The following is a 15,306-nucleotide window of genomic DNA, read 5'->3' on the forward strand; positions in this document are numbered from 1 at the left end:
TCCTAAAGAGCCCTTCTGGTGCCAGTAGATACATAGAAACATCCCAGCAGGCTGTGCTTTGCAAGCATACAAAAAAGTTTCACGCATGTGAAAATTATTTTTCATGCGTGTGCTTCACCTCCGCTGCTACAACTCCATCCTTAGGAATTAAGCTACAATACATGACATATGTTGTTTTAATTAACAAATACAGTGTGAATAAAGATTACATAACATAAAAATAACTGCAGTCTTTGTTAATTGATAGTCGCTTAAATTAAACAATTTTTATAGGGCAAGTAAAAACTGACTTCAGGCAAGTAGATCTCTGACCAACTTCCCCGACCGGGCAAGTGAAAAAGAACCTTAGCGTTGAACCCTGGACTTACTTGAAATTATGTTACAAGTAAAGTCCCAAGTTGCTACTAATAGACAAAACTAAATCAGTGTATGGATACTGATCCAACAGCAGTTTATCTGCAATACAGTTTTGTAAGACAGCTGAAATTGTTGAGTTAATGTATATATTCCTGGCAGCTTAGCCAGATAGGAGAGCTTTTTACAATAGCAACCAATATCATTCCACTCCAATTTGAATACTTAAATCTGATCAGTCATTTGCAGCATTGTCGGCTGCTGCTGCCCCGAGCTGCAATATAGGTCACAGACGCTGGGAGCCACTGGCATGAGCTAACAGTGCATTGACTCACCAGCATCACATCGGTCATGGGTCAGTCTATGAATCTACCCTCTCTCCCAAATGACTGCTCCACTGTTGAATGTCTCAAAATTGGGACACATACTGTATGTACTGAAAATAGCTTCTTCTCATCTTCATCCAGGGCTCATATTATAAATCCCAGACCATTTGAAATGTTTTAGCAAATGTTTTTCTATTCTTAAGGAATAATTGGAGGTACCTAAAATGCTCCAGCGGGGAGTGCTTCTCGCTTGCACGTCAGCACAAGGAAGATTGGAAAAGATTAAAACATTCTCTGTGAGAGGCCTAATTAAAATTGTTCAGAAAGATTACTGTCCCATGATTGTTCATATCTTAAATTGAGGCTTTTTGCACTGGCAGACACTTAGCTGACTCAGAAATATGTAATACTTTAGATTTGTTTATGAACTTTAACACTACATGTGGATCTGCAGGATATGACACATATTTGAATCCATTCCTTGAGAAATGCCCACGAAAAATTTAGTTATAGACCTAAAATATATCTGATTTCTCATGACATGTGGATGCATTTGTTTAAAGATTGTGCCTTTGAGTCATGAAGTGAGTCTTTCTTGGAGAGAGTTTAAACTGCCATGTTTATCAGTCATGGAATGAGTGCTGGGGCTCTTATGCACTTGAATATGACCGTCAAAATGACCACATTTTTGGTAATTTTTTTTGCCAATAAAATCTGATCCTCTCAACCCCTTGTAGTGCTTGAAAGTGTGCTCCCTGCTACGACACTGACAGTTGTCCAGAGGAGTCCAAAGCAACTGCTTTTTAAGAGGGGCTCAATTTCCTTAAGATGTGAAATCCCCATCACAATCTTGTCCGTCCATAGTGATCTCACACAGTACAGTCAAAGTGCTGGCATTGTTTTGTTGCTTGCCTGTAGTTTGTTTTTCCCATGATGCTCCAAAGGCTGCGCTCAGTAGGTGAATAACTATATTTACATACAAAAAATAATGCACCCATTGCTATCAATTGGAAGTAGGGCAGAGATCTAATAGAACTGATAACTTGATACCTTGTAATTAAGCTCTGCATTAATCTGTACTAATAATTTGATTAACAATGATCACAAATATGCAAATATACTTGATAATAATTTGATTTAATGTTTTCAGTTGTTTGTTTCAGCTGATCACTCAAAGACTTATCAATCACTTATCACAGTGCCCTGCCACTGTCAAACTTTGCTTCAAGACAACTTCTGTGGAGAGAAGGGAATAATATATGCCACTGATGCACCTCTGGAAAGAAAGTGTTTTTTTTATGACAATACAGAGTTTCTATCCTGCAAATCTTCGGTGGATCTGAGCTATTGTTTTCACTGTGCAGCCTGGAAATCACTGTCTGTGCAGTGGCAACTGCACCGTAGGCCCCTGTAAGCTGTGAATACCACAAAAACACTGAGCTGTGATCAACCAGTTGGACGTGCGCCAGAGGAGTTGGAAGTTTGTGCACTGACTTTGGTAAAGCATGAGGCTAGAAGATTATCATTCACACACGGTGCCCAGAGCAGTTTGGGTTTGTATTATTGTGCTGAAAGGGTTTGTTTGCATTCTGAGCAATTGGCTAAATCTTGGAAAATAAGTTTATTGTTAAATGTGACTTGACTACAGTTTTCTTTAACCTTCATACAGCATGATGAGAAAGGCACATGAGCAGAGATGTTTATATGCAACTGATTTACAATGATAACTGGCCAATGAGGGAAGCAGCATGACATTTACACAGTGAAAGTAAGGTGGGCGACATGGGCAAACATGCCACAACAGCCTAAGACATTAACATAAGGAGAAACAAGCTGCAGTTTCAGAAACAATGCCAATTCAAAAACACATAGCTCCCCCTAGAGGCTGGAGAACTTTGGTTGTTTTGACTGGATATGTTTTCAAAGTTTGTGCATTTTCGACTTTGCATTGCTTCTGTATTTGTAGCATGTTTGCTATAGTTGTATAGTTGGTTTCCTACAGCACGATATTTTTCATTTGCAGCACTTTTCCATTGTCCTATTTGTTCTGGATTTGTCTACGTGTTTTTGAATTGGCAGTGTTTCTAAAACTGTAGCACGTTTCTCCAAATGGAAATGTTTAGGGCGGTTGTAGGCAGAGAGAAGCCCCAATGAAATGATGTTATCATTATACTTACAGTAAGTCACAATACAATATTATTGTGATTTTAAACCAATATGCTGAGTATTGCAATAAAATATATTGCAATTTATTACCTTTTTTCAACTCCGAAATATGTCCCTAAAGGAAATATTTGTCAACATCAACGGTTTTATTGAATAAAATAAAGTAGTTAATCTATTTATATCCCTTCAGTTATTTTTTATTGCAGGAAAATGTATCTAGCAAACTGAAAACGCAACTGATTATATTATTCAAAAAGGCTACCAAAAGTTTCATTTGTATTTCTAATATTAATAATTTATATAATGAAAAAAAAAATCAATTCTCGGTGTCTGTGTAACGATACGATATTGCCACACAGAAATATCGCGATACTATGGTGTATCGATTTTTCCCTTCACCCCTAATTGTAGAGCATTTAGCCTTGTTGGCCACTGTATAAAAGTATATTAGATTTGTGTAAAAAATACTTGGATTAACATATTTTTCTAATCTAAACCAAGACATTTTAGAGGCCTAACCTTGAACCGACATTAATTGCATTTTTTGGCCACCTGGGGGCAGCACCAAGCTGCAAACACAACACTGACATATTATCATTTTTTAAAGCTGGTCTGGAAAAATATGTCAGTTGTCTGCTCTTAAGGGCTGGTAGCATGCGGAGTACAGTGGGCTTATCTTTTTATCTGAAAAAAGCCTGCTACATTTGTGATGATGCATCTGCGAGAGGGAAGACAGTAAAAAAAGAACAGTAAAGCCGTGGACCCTAAAACCAAAACAGTAAGCCCCATAGCAGGGAACGATAGAGATGGGTGGTAAGTTTTTGTAGGTCCATCACTTTTAGTGACACTTCTTACATTATATATAGTTATCTGAAACATTGTTAATATTGAAATATGAACTGAAGCATATGTAGAATATCTTCTGCATGCTTTAGTCGCCATAAGGGGATACTGCAGAATATAACACTGAAAAATGTTCACACAAACATATATGTTGCCTGTGGTAGTCGTGTAGATATATTCAACACACAGCCCATGTATGATATATTAACATGATATCCTGACATAGTATTGCACACAAGATTACATTTCCCCCAGAATGAATTTTTATTATGGCTACCCACAAAATTACAAAACAGATGCAGCTGGAAAAAGAAAATCTCCACAACAGATTTACCAATCGCCAAATTCTGGTCACAGCTGCATTTCATCTCCATACAAATTGGAGCCCTAAGATATTTTATGACTGAGAAGCTTGTATTTTGTTTAAGATACCTTAGACACAACTCCTAGACTGAAGCAGATCAAATTACATTGCCGGAGGGAACGTGGGAGGCAACAGTGAAGCAAATTAAGTTTAAAGGTTCTATGTGTGATTGCCGGCCAGTGCAGACTTCTATTGTTCAGTGATGTGAGAGACCACAGCAAATCAAAACATCTCTCTCCCTCTGCCTCTCCTACTCACAGTAACACGGGGCAGAAAATTCAAATGGATGCACAACCGCAGCTATCACCGAGCCAGCAAAGACCAAGGCGGTGTCAAGCAAGATAAATGACTGTAGTTATTACTGTGTTGTCAGACTTATCATATTTTTAAGGAGTAATAACTGAGGTTCCCAGCAGTGTTTAATGACACGGGGGTCAGGTTTGTCGAGGCTGGATTTAGCATCACTGTTCTACCCGCTGTCTCCTACCTAAAACCCACCAAATGTTAGGTCAAGATGAATAGTTTGCAGAGGACTGTGTGTGTTAACCAAATATGCGAGGTCTGATCTTTCACATTAGACAGCGGAAATATGCAGAGCAAGTATGCAAGGTGGATTTTCTTCACTTGGCTTCACTCACAAACATTCAGCAGCCACCGCTGATACAAACGACTCGAATTATGCTATTTCATACTAATAACATCAAGGTGATCTGCTGATTTTCTTCTGAACCCAAAATGCCAGGAAGTGTTGCAGAAATTATGATTCGAGGGCAAAACTGCAGCTCCTGCAAATGAACTTAATAATTAATGATTTTTACGTAACATCATATTCAGGTTCATCAGCAGTCAGGAGGCGAGCCACAATAGGCTTTGCTTTGAGGAAGTGAAAGTGCATAAATATTTGTCTTATAAAATATTGATAACCTTTCGCTTAACTTTTGACTTACTGATTTATTTGATTGTATGATGAAAACGGTGCCTGTGTCCACTCACTACTGTGAGGTAAGAGGAAGAGGACGGAGGCCAATCTATTCAGACGATGACTTGCTGTGTGTTGAATGCCTAAATAGTTTATAACAATAAGTTTGCTGCTTTTCTGAGCCTGCTTTCATCTTCCCTGAGGCGTCACACAGAGCCCAGAATGAGTGGATCCAGTGCCTGATAAAGACGGTGAAGACTAGTTAGACTACAGGCTAAGTTTTGAAAAACCATGGTTGTCTTCTTGGATGTTTTTAAGGCCATTGTGAAAGAAAAAAAAAAAAACTTAAAACATAATTTCCTTCTGGAATTGTTAATCAAGGCTTAACATGGCTTAAATTTCATGGTGTGCAAGAATGCAATTAACCACTTGTGATCAGCTACCAACCCCTTTAATTACAAGCCTTACGGGGTGAGACTTCTTTTTGAACATCGTACTGTACAAGCAAGGCCCCATGTGGTCTTGCGGGGACTGATCGCAGCAGCACATAGGTCAGACAGCCCCTAGTGGAGGTCAAACGATTCAGCTGCCTCTCCTCCAAAATACTGTAAGCTCACCAGCACTTCTGTGAGGATTTTGTCACATGTCATTACGTGACCCCGTTGTTTGTTTCCGATAAAAACAGATTTATTTTTTTTTCAAACCCTCTCGGGAGGCAGCCTTCTGGCCACTACAGCTGCAGCCAGCCCCCACATAAAAACAATGTCGTGCCAATACAGGAACACAAAGACAGTGACAGAGAGGAAGGGAGAGGAAGAGAGCTGGTGGGTCCTGCCAACACAAGACTACTGTTCTCTGTCCACCACAGTTTGTAAATAATATCCTTATCGCAAGATACTATACATAGAGCAGTGTGAATTCTATCATCCTTTCCTTCTAATTATATTTGGTGTTTATTCCCTCCCCCATTTAAGAATCCCAGCCACATGCTTTACAGACAATTCATCGGTAAGTTGCACTGCCAAGGTTTGCAAAAGGGACCTCTGCTGCTGAATGTTCTCTTTTCAGTCCTTGAAAGCATCATCAACATTGGGTCATCTAAAGCCATGACACAAATATAGCTTTAAGCTACTGCTGGCATTTTCATTTTGGCAATGTGATGTGGAATGCCTTCCCTCTGAAAATGATTACATGTTGCCAGCGTTTTGCCATTGAAAAGGCCACCAGATTGAATGAGGCATACTGAATAAGGCAGCTTTTCTTCTGCAATTTCCGCTGCCAGTGTAATTTTATGCACTGCACATTTGGAAGACGAGGGCAGGACAATAGTGCGGGATGTATTGACTTGCTGTCAATATAATGTTAATTTCAAAAAAGCATAACTTAAAGTTCAGTGTGCAGGGTTATTCCTAGCACACAGATTTTTGTTTTGCTCTGTAAAGGCTAAGCTATTCAGTTAGATGGAGATCTTGCATGAAGTGTGGCCTGCACATACAGTGTCTTGTGTTAAGTTATTTTTCCCTCCTCTCTGGATATATTTGTTAATACAACGTGAATGTAGCTAATTAGTCCCGCTTTCCAAAAAAGAAACAATGCCAAACAAAACAAAAAAAACTGCAGTGGCAGTCATGGAAGTGCAGATAAATGCTTCCGGACCAATTTCAAACAGAAGCCGCTTCTCTAATTTCATAGAGTTGGTATCAGCAGCATACACAGTTATCTCGCCTTGAGCCACAGAATGACACCTGGTGTAAAAGAGCATGAGCTCCCCTCGCAGTTAGTCAGTGGAACAGCAATCAAAACAACTTGAGGGAACACGGAACGGCAACTTTGCCTCACTGGTGACACACACGCGCGCACACACACATGCACACGTATAATAAAACAAGCATTGTACGTGCTTGCTTTCTTTTTCTGCACGCGCGCTTAGAGCCACGTCCAACACAGACCCAGCACGTACACAGACACACACATCCAGCTGACTATCTGTTTTCACAGAATTCATAACAGGCAGTAATTCATCCAAAATGTGCACAGGGATAAAAACAACAGGAAGCATGAGCGCAACTCATTCCACATCTGGGATGACACTCACTTTAAGTTCATGGATCATGCAGTTACCGGGATCAACACGGGGTGTGCAAAAAGCCACGACTGGACTGCAAACGGAATGAGCCTGAATACAAATATTGATGCCGACTGCACAGTGATCTGCAGGCCTGCTAATGCACCTCCTTCACTCTCAGTGTTGCCCCTGTAATGCCATGCACTGAAGCCGCGGTAGCTCTGCGTAATATGCCAACACCAAAAAAAAAAAATTCAGATTATTGTTTTACTCCCGGTGTTTTATGCTCCTTTATGTCCGCACTTCTGCAGCATCACCGCGGGAAGATGCTGCCTCACAACGTGCACCGGAGGACGCAGTCGGGCGCACATAACCGAGAGAATAAGTCATTTGCATAATGTTTTGGGGGAGATGATGGGGTTTAAAAAGATTACAAGAGTCATGATATTATTTTTAATAGCCCCCCTCAGAAAACGCTCCGTCGACGCTCAGTCCGGGCGGAGCTTGAAAAGGACTTGCACACGGATTATTTGAAAGGTAGCTTCACATTGAGAGGAACAAATTGCCTCCATCCTGAAAAAGGACACAACCGGCCACCTCAGTAACATGCTGACCACGCAACATCGCCATAATTGTGCCACAATATAGCCCTGCCTACCCGACCACTACCTCGTGGTCAGTGATGGACAGAAAAAATATATATATAAGATACCCTGGTATTATGTTAGAGGTTCAAGCCGGGATACGCGTACTTACCTAAAACTGACTCTCCCCTCTTAGCTGTATTTGTGGTCCAAGATTTCTTAGTTCTCTAGCCAACAACTTCTGCTGGAGCATATGTATCCAGTGCTCATGCTGGTGGCTCAGTCGGTGATGTTGGATTGCGGATGATTTGGCAATCCTTTTCATGCTCAAGGGAAAAAAATCCTCCGTTTCGGCGTGGTCTCGGGCATTGGCGCGCAGAGGAATAAAGTCATGAAGTCCGTCAGGAGGGGAAGGAGGAAAAAGGGAGCTCTGGATGGGAGATTTATGCCGACGTGTTTGAAACTGTTCTGCTCTCTTTTTTTTTCTCACCGTAGGAGCCGTTTGCGGGTGGAGAGGTGTGGGATGGATATCTAGGAAGGGAGGCTGGGATGCACAGACTGAGGGCGAGAAAGGGGAGGTACAAAGAATACAGTCTCGTATTGTAGAGGACGGTCATGGCAGACAGTAAGGGGTGGGTCTGGACTGTATGAGGCGGAAGGCGAGGGGACTGAGGGTGGATGAGGATAAGGAGCCGTGTCGTGACTTTTTCTCTGCTGATAGGTGAACAATTACACCTATAGGCTGTAGGGTGAGCGCCACAGACACACTTACTAATTAAAGGAGGGAAAAACTGGGGGGAATCTAAGCATAGGGGAGGACAGGCTGTGGGATTCATGTGTGAGAAATACTGAGAAAATTGAACAAAGTATGAAGGTGGTGGGTGCCACAGAAGGTGCCACAGTGTGCCACGTGTAGGCTGTGTACTTTGCATAAAATACAACGTGACTGTATGACTGTGGTAATGTAAACTTGGAATGACTAACCTGAAACTCTCTTCTTAAAAATCCCCCATAGCCCAGGCTCTGTGGAGTCTGTAACTTTACCTACAAGTGAAGGGAACAGTGGTGGTCGCTGTCCATGGTGCTGAAACACAGCTCAAAAGTTCATCCTGCTGGGTGCTCTCCATGATGCTCAAACACAATCTCATTTAAAGTGCTTGTTTTTGCTCTCCATGGTGCTGAAACACAACCTAAGTTTGGTCCTTTTGGTTGCTGTCTATGATGCTTAGGGCACATTCACACCAGGATAGTCCGGGGGGACTCGGTTCGATTGGCCGGGGAATGCCGAAAAATCTCACACCTTAATTTGGTTCGGTTCACTTTTGACACTGCACTTCTTAAAGTGTACCAAACTGCCTGGACCAAGCCACGCAGTTACAACAGCTGCTTGTTTGAGGGCAGTATTGCCCGAAACGACCACTGAGCAGGAAGGAAAAAAGCACGAGGAAGAAGAAAACGCAGCTCATTGATTGGCCAGGACCAAAAACGGAAGTCGATATATAGTCTTCTGACCATATAACAATAAGCGCCTGCACTACCTCACTACTCCACGTCTGCCCACAAGACATTTTCCAACTTTTCTTTTTACCTCTGCTTCTCCCGGTTCGCGCTGTTGGCTTTGTTTTTATTGTACACAAAATGCACTGCGCTCTACATCACTTCCTCTCTTTGGTTAGCTGGATAGTCTGTTTGCATTTCCCACTGTAAGCAAACCGCACCAGGGTTCACTTGCAAGTGAACCAAGACCCCAAGTTTTCAAGCGGACCAGGGTTCGCTCGTTTGGTCCGCACCAGAGTTCGAATGAGCGTTCACACCACTCCAAATGAACCGAACTATCCGTGGAAGTGGACCAGGGTTCATTTACAGCGGCCCAAATAGCGCCAGTGTGAATGCAACTCAAGAGGCCTATGGTACTGATGGATTTTACGTCTATTCACAATGGACATATTACCTGAAAGTGTCCAAAAGTTGCTCCAGAAGACAGAAGGTCAACATGCTTTGAGAGGTGTCTATGTTGGTGAGGACCAATGCCAAACTGAATTGAATCTCAGTTAAAGCAGTGAGTTTATGGAACAGTTGTAGTGAGGAACTGTTTTAAAATAACGTATATGAGAGTAGATGATCAGACTGTAATACTGACGTAGAGGAACATGGCACAGGGATTTAAAGTGTGTAAGTTGCCTTTTGGGGGTGCAGGAGGTTGTGGCGAGCTTTGTAAGTGATGATGAGGAGTTTAAAGTGAATACACTGGGGGATGGAAAGCCAGTGGAGGTTATGAAAGACAGGGGTAGTGTGGTCCCGGTGCGAGAGTGTGTGAGCAGACAAGCAGCCGAGTCCTGGATATACTGCAGTGTTTTGGCTGACAAACCGTAGAGGAGACTGTCGCAGTAGTCATATCTGGAAGTACAAATGTGCATTTGTAATGTTGAGTATTATAACTCCACAAAATTTGGTTCAATATGTAGAATGTTTGATACTCAGTTTCTGTACCCCTACGTTCACCTCTGGGGGTATCCCACCTATAAAGGGATGTCTCCCGCCTTGCCTCTCCCCTTTTGCTGTTGTGCTCTGTGGGAGAGGTAAGTGACACTGCTCTTACAGTAATTGCCATGCTTTAACATTGTTAAGCTATGTTTATAAGTTCATTTTATGCTAACATAATCTTGTGTCGCTTAATTTGTGTAGGGGCTGGAGATTGCCTCCAAACATATCCACGGTCTGGGCCTCTTTATATCATCATCACTAGAGTCCACCGGTTACTCTTAAGCTGTAGCTTCAGCCTACACCTGTTTTTTTGAACTGCAGAAGCACCTATGTTATGTTAAATTACTTTATTGTAATGTTTTGTACTGTAATATTTAAGTATCTGCCATTTTCTGTGAGAGGCTTTGACTTTTTTTTACATGATTTTATAGATGAATACATGATGTTCTTATTTCTATTTGCAGACAAAAATAAATTCAAAAGGTTCTAAAGATATACCGACCCAAAACTCAAATGTTGACTGAGTGGTTGGGCTGAAGTTTTTGTACTGCGGGCTTTAATGACTTAATTAGAAGCATGTAATCTACAGTTATGCACACATTTCACTGAATTTTTAAGGCTGATTTTGGTATTTTTCAAGTGCATATTATTAAATGTGACAGTTTAAGACCAACGACATAATTAAAATTAAGGGATTCTGTGTTTTTTCAATAGAATTATATTTTTGGCATTGAAGGGAAGGCTTTGAAAAGGCATTTGGACAAAGTTTATAGAAAATTCCCTCTCTAAATTAATACAGAGAATGTTAAATGATACAGTATTAATAGCTCTTTGTAGGACTGCCATGGGGGACTTAGGATCCATAGTTTTTCTAAAATTCTGGCTACAGCACTGATGACTGGGGCAAAACAATACTGGTGTGACAATAGTACTAAAGATTTGGAAGCTTACTAAAACATGACACAAGCATCAGTTTGGGAATGACTGGAAAAATTAAAAATACTTGGCATATAGTTGCACATGCAAGTTATATATAAACCTGCCATAATGTCTGCAATTCAATTCAATAGAACTTTATTTATCCAGAAGGAAATTCTTGTGCCAGAGAATGCTTCAATTAAAGTAACACTAAGTACAGTTACCACAATTTTAACAAAATAAATCACACATTAATTATTCAATTGTTATTTAATACTTCACATAACAGGGCATGTCATTTGCAATTTACTTCTTAACTTAGGATGCTAGGCTTTCAAGGTGGCAGTATTAGAAGTGAGATTTTCTCCTTAAATCACAGCTTTGAATAATTCAAATCCATATAAATCAAAAGTAAACCAGACGCATTAGTAAAGCTCCGGTAACTTCAGCTCTTGTGGGAGTAAAATTGCTGTCTTCATTCTAAAGTGAAGTGTAACTCACAGCTAAAGCCCACACATGGTGTTTGACACTGATTAGTACTGTTCTTAAGTTTCTGCAGCTTTTGTAAAAGCACACAATGCAGCAATTATAAGAATTAACAGTCTGATTCCAATGAAAGGGCATTCAAGATTTTTAAGAAAGGATGGGTTGTGTTGTTGGTTTTTGTGCGTGTGTGTGTGTGTGTTAAATCCCTTTACAGTAAACTATAATAATAACACTAATAGTAACAATAATACCACCATGGTAAGTTAGTCACGTCCCATGCGTGTGTGTGTTTGAGAGGGTAAGCGCACGGCCTTAACAAATCTGTTTTTATCCACCTTGGTATGTAAAAGCGACAAATACAAGTTTACACTGTCACTTTCTATTAAATTGACTCCAGTGTTTATGAAAATGACAAGTTGTGTAACAAATCCTCCTCAGCTAATTATAAATCCCTCTAAGTTTAATCCAAGTACTACCTGTTTCTTCCTTTGATACGAGCTACCGGAGCTACTTCATTCCGCAGCTGTGCTCTATTACAGATATTACAGAGCCTCGATAAAACATATTGATGAATGATCGTGTTAATATCAAGCTGGTAGTAAAGCAGCTGAGCCCCGAACCATTTTTGGTGAGGTTAACTAAGGTCGTTAAAAATGTAACGCTCGTCCTGAAGAGTTCAAAAAGTTGTACTCATGCAGATGAAGTGACACAACAGAGTATAGCCTGATTAAGGATGGATGGGATTGTGTCAGTTTCATTTAGTTGAATCAACCAATGTCTTCCTTCCTTCAGATATTCAGAGTAATGTTTGAGAGATGTAGGGACACACTGCTGCATTGACATGATACAGGAAATGACATGCTGTACATACATCTCAGTGCACCCCAGGGTATAATTTAACATCACAATGAAAGCTATTAAAAAAAGCCTAAATGGAATTCACTATAAGTTTCCAGTTTCCCATCTAATATCCAAAATTAAATTAACATATGTGACAGTGCCTCACAGTTATATGTCCATTTAAAGTCTTCATCGGAGCTCAAAGCTAACTTTTCAATTGATTTCGACACCACTCCATGCATTGCGGCTACAGACAGCTTTGCACCTCCACTCGCTCTCCAACGGTCCACTTGCAGTCAAGTGTTTGAAGCATCCACCAATGGGCAGAGAACCTGGCGGGACCAGCATTGCGTAGAACTCAATGAGGCTAAATGGATAAATGGGGCCATTAGAGAGTCGTTAGCCTGGAAGTGCTGGTGACACGTGACAAGTTGCCTTTGCAATAGTAGACATAAAATACTCCGGGGATCATTGAAGTCGTTACATCCTATGATTCTATTGGCCGTAGCTTTTAATTAGAAACTTCCATTCAACTTGGTTCATGAGGATATTCAGAGACTTTTAAGTGTTAACACCTTTTGCTGTTGCTTAAACACCCTTTAAAATGAAGTCATCATCAACCTGTGTATATATAAGCCACTATAAAAGGACAGATCATCAAACACACCAAAGCAAACTGTGGATTTTTAGGTGCACATGTTTCCATGTGTTGCTGCAGCGGAGAGGATAAACAACTATGTTTGTTATGTTCATGCTGGTAATAAATGTCACCGTGAACTACGAATACCTCTGTTGCACTGAGTACACCTCCCTGATGAAATGTGCAGCACTGTGTGTGCGTGGTTCGGTGATGACAGGCAGAGTGTTGGTGGGATGCATATTTTAAATTTCCTTATCTCTAGAGGGGAAGTGCTGGTGAGGTACTGTTGGCAACCTAAAAGCAAAGAGACGGATTAAAAGAAGAGGCAAACAGACTGGAAAGAAAGGGAAATTGGCAAGAAAAGAAGGTTTATAAATTAATGTTGGGAAAATGTAATCTGAAATCCATTGTGTACCGCACAATCACATTTAAACCAAAATATCCTGCTTTTTTTTTTTTTTTTTTTTTCAAAGGCCACCAAACACCTTCTGAACAGGGAGACTACAGATAGAGAGCTCACAGTCTTCCACTTTGATTGTTTGTGCTCGTCGATCGCTGGTGATGACAGAGACCTGGTGCGCAAACAAACTTCTCGGGCGTTTGGCATAGCGGGTATTAGAGATAAAATGAGGTGCTCTCTTGTGATGATTCTACATCACCTTTCAGACAAATAAATTCAGGGAGTGTGTGCCCCAGGCTGCGCCGACAGGACGGCAGTTTTGCAGACGTATGAAGGTTTTATCGGCGAATTAGGATGAAGGCTTAAACTCTTGAAGTTCAACTTTAAGTAGACTGCACTGTTATTTTCTGCAACAGCACACATTTTTGCTCTGTGGGGGTTCAACTATTTTGGAATGTGTGAATACTTCCAAGACAGGCTCACAAGAGGTTTTCTACTTGTTCCCAATCTGCCGAAATTCTGCCGGCATTACTAGATAACCATAAGCTAGTCAGCTGTAGAATATTGAACAGTTTATTTTCCAGTACCACTGCTTTTCCCCTGTCCTTTCTGCAATAAAAATATATGACTATAATTTTTGATGGAAAAAATACAGTAGATACCTCTGTGATTTCAGTTGAACTTTAGTAACCAGGGCTGTTTGTGGAATCCATTAAAGGTCCAGTGTGTTGGATTTTGCAGGATTTATTGTCAGAAATGTAATATAATATAATGTTTTCTTTAGTGTATAATCACCTGAAAATAATAATCTATATTTTCTTTACCATAAGCTGTAAGCTGTTTAACTCTACATAGTAGGATGGGCAATATGGCCCTAAAATAATATCACGATATTTCAGGATATTTTTGCGTTAAAGATATTCTTGATGATGTGACAAATTAGTTAAAAAAATGTTGTTGTTTTTAAATCAATTTAAGAACATAAAATTGCAACAAAATAAGTGATACAGTTTTACAGTTTGCCTTCAAATATTCAGTAAAAAAGTACAACAAAATAAAATCTACCACAAATTACACATTCAAACAGCTCCCAAATACAAAAAAAAATGTACCCTGGGATCTATACGTATAAATCAACAGTTGATTTTTTTCCACCTGGACCTTCATGCTCTGACATTTCTCCTCTAATCATCACGCTGTAACCTGTGACAGGCTGTTATGCTACGATAGCTACTGCACATTCACATATATGTAGTTTTGTCGAGCCATGAGCGTCATGTAGGTTTACATTACCGAAGGTTTATGACAAAATCACTTGGCGACCCCAAGGAAGTAGAGGGAGAGACACTGTGCTGCTGCCAGAGGAGCCGCTGACTGAGTTCCCTCTGAGCGGTAACTCGCTAAAAGAGACTGAGAAGCCCGGGGCTGTTCATAAAACATTCAGGACGCCACAGTTTATTCCATACTACTGAAGCTGCTCCTCTTTTTGGAACCACCACGAAGTTGGTGATAATTTTGCTTTCAGCCATTGTTGTTGTTGCCATGGGTAACCATATGATGTCAATATGTAAACAAGTTGAATTATGATGAATATCATAGTATGAATTTTTCATATGATATTGAAAATTATACTGGTATTATCGTGAATGAGATGGTATGGCAAACCCCTACCCAAAACAGACCAAAAAACTGCCATTTGTATTTGCACATTGGCCACCATAGTTAGCAGCCCCTCTGTGATGAGAGGGTCAAAAAAACACTGATTTTTTAAAGTGAAACTATAGCCCCTTTTACACTGCCAGACTTTCCGCGAATGTTGGGCCGTTTTGCCGGCCAGCTGCGAGCGTTTGGACACACAGAGGCGGAATGGCGTGTTGATCTGAGGCGCCCAATTTTCCGCCTCGTAGGGTAGACATA

General features: G+C 40.6%; 1 protein-coding gene across 3 annotated transcripts in view; it reads right to left on the reverse strand.

Moving 5' to 3' along the window:
* Positions 1 to 15,306, reverse strand: part of brinp1 (bone morphogenetic protein/retinoic acid inducible neural-specific 1) — a 252,612-nt gene that overhangs the window by 160,773 nt on the left and 76,533 nt on the right. Inside the window, exon 1 of one of the 3 annotated variants that reach the window (XM_050052794.1) lies at positions 7,794 to 8,158. The exons of 1 other annotated variant lie outside the window; for it this stretch is intronic. The gene's annotated coding sequence lies outside the window, so the exon portion shown is untranslated. Of the gene's footprint in view, positions 1 to 7,067; positions 7,438 to 7,793; positions 8,159 to 15,306 lie in introns of those variants that run through there. One more of the 3 variants, XM_050052796.1, reaches the window with a different exon arrangement.

This window comes from Epinephelus moara, chromosome 9 (assembly GCF_006386435.1).
Source record: "Epinephelus moara isolate mb chromosome 9, YSFRI_EMoa_1.0, whole genome shotgun sequence".
NCBI lineage: Eukaryota > Metazoa > Chordata > Actinopteri > Perciformes > Serranidae > Epinephelus > Epinephelus moara.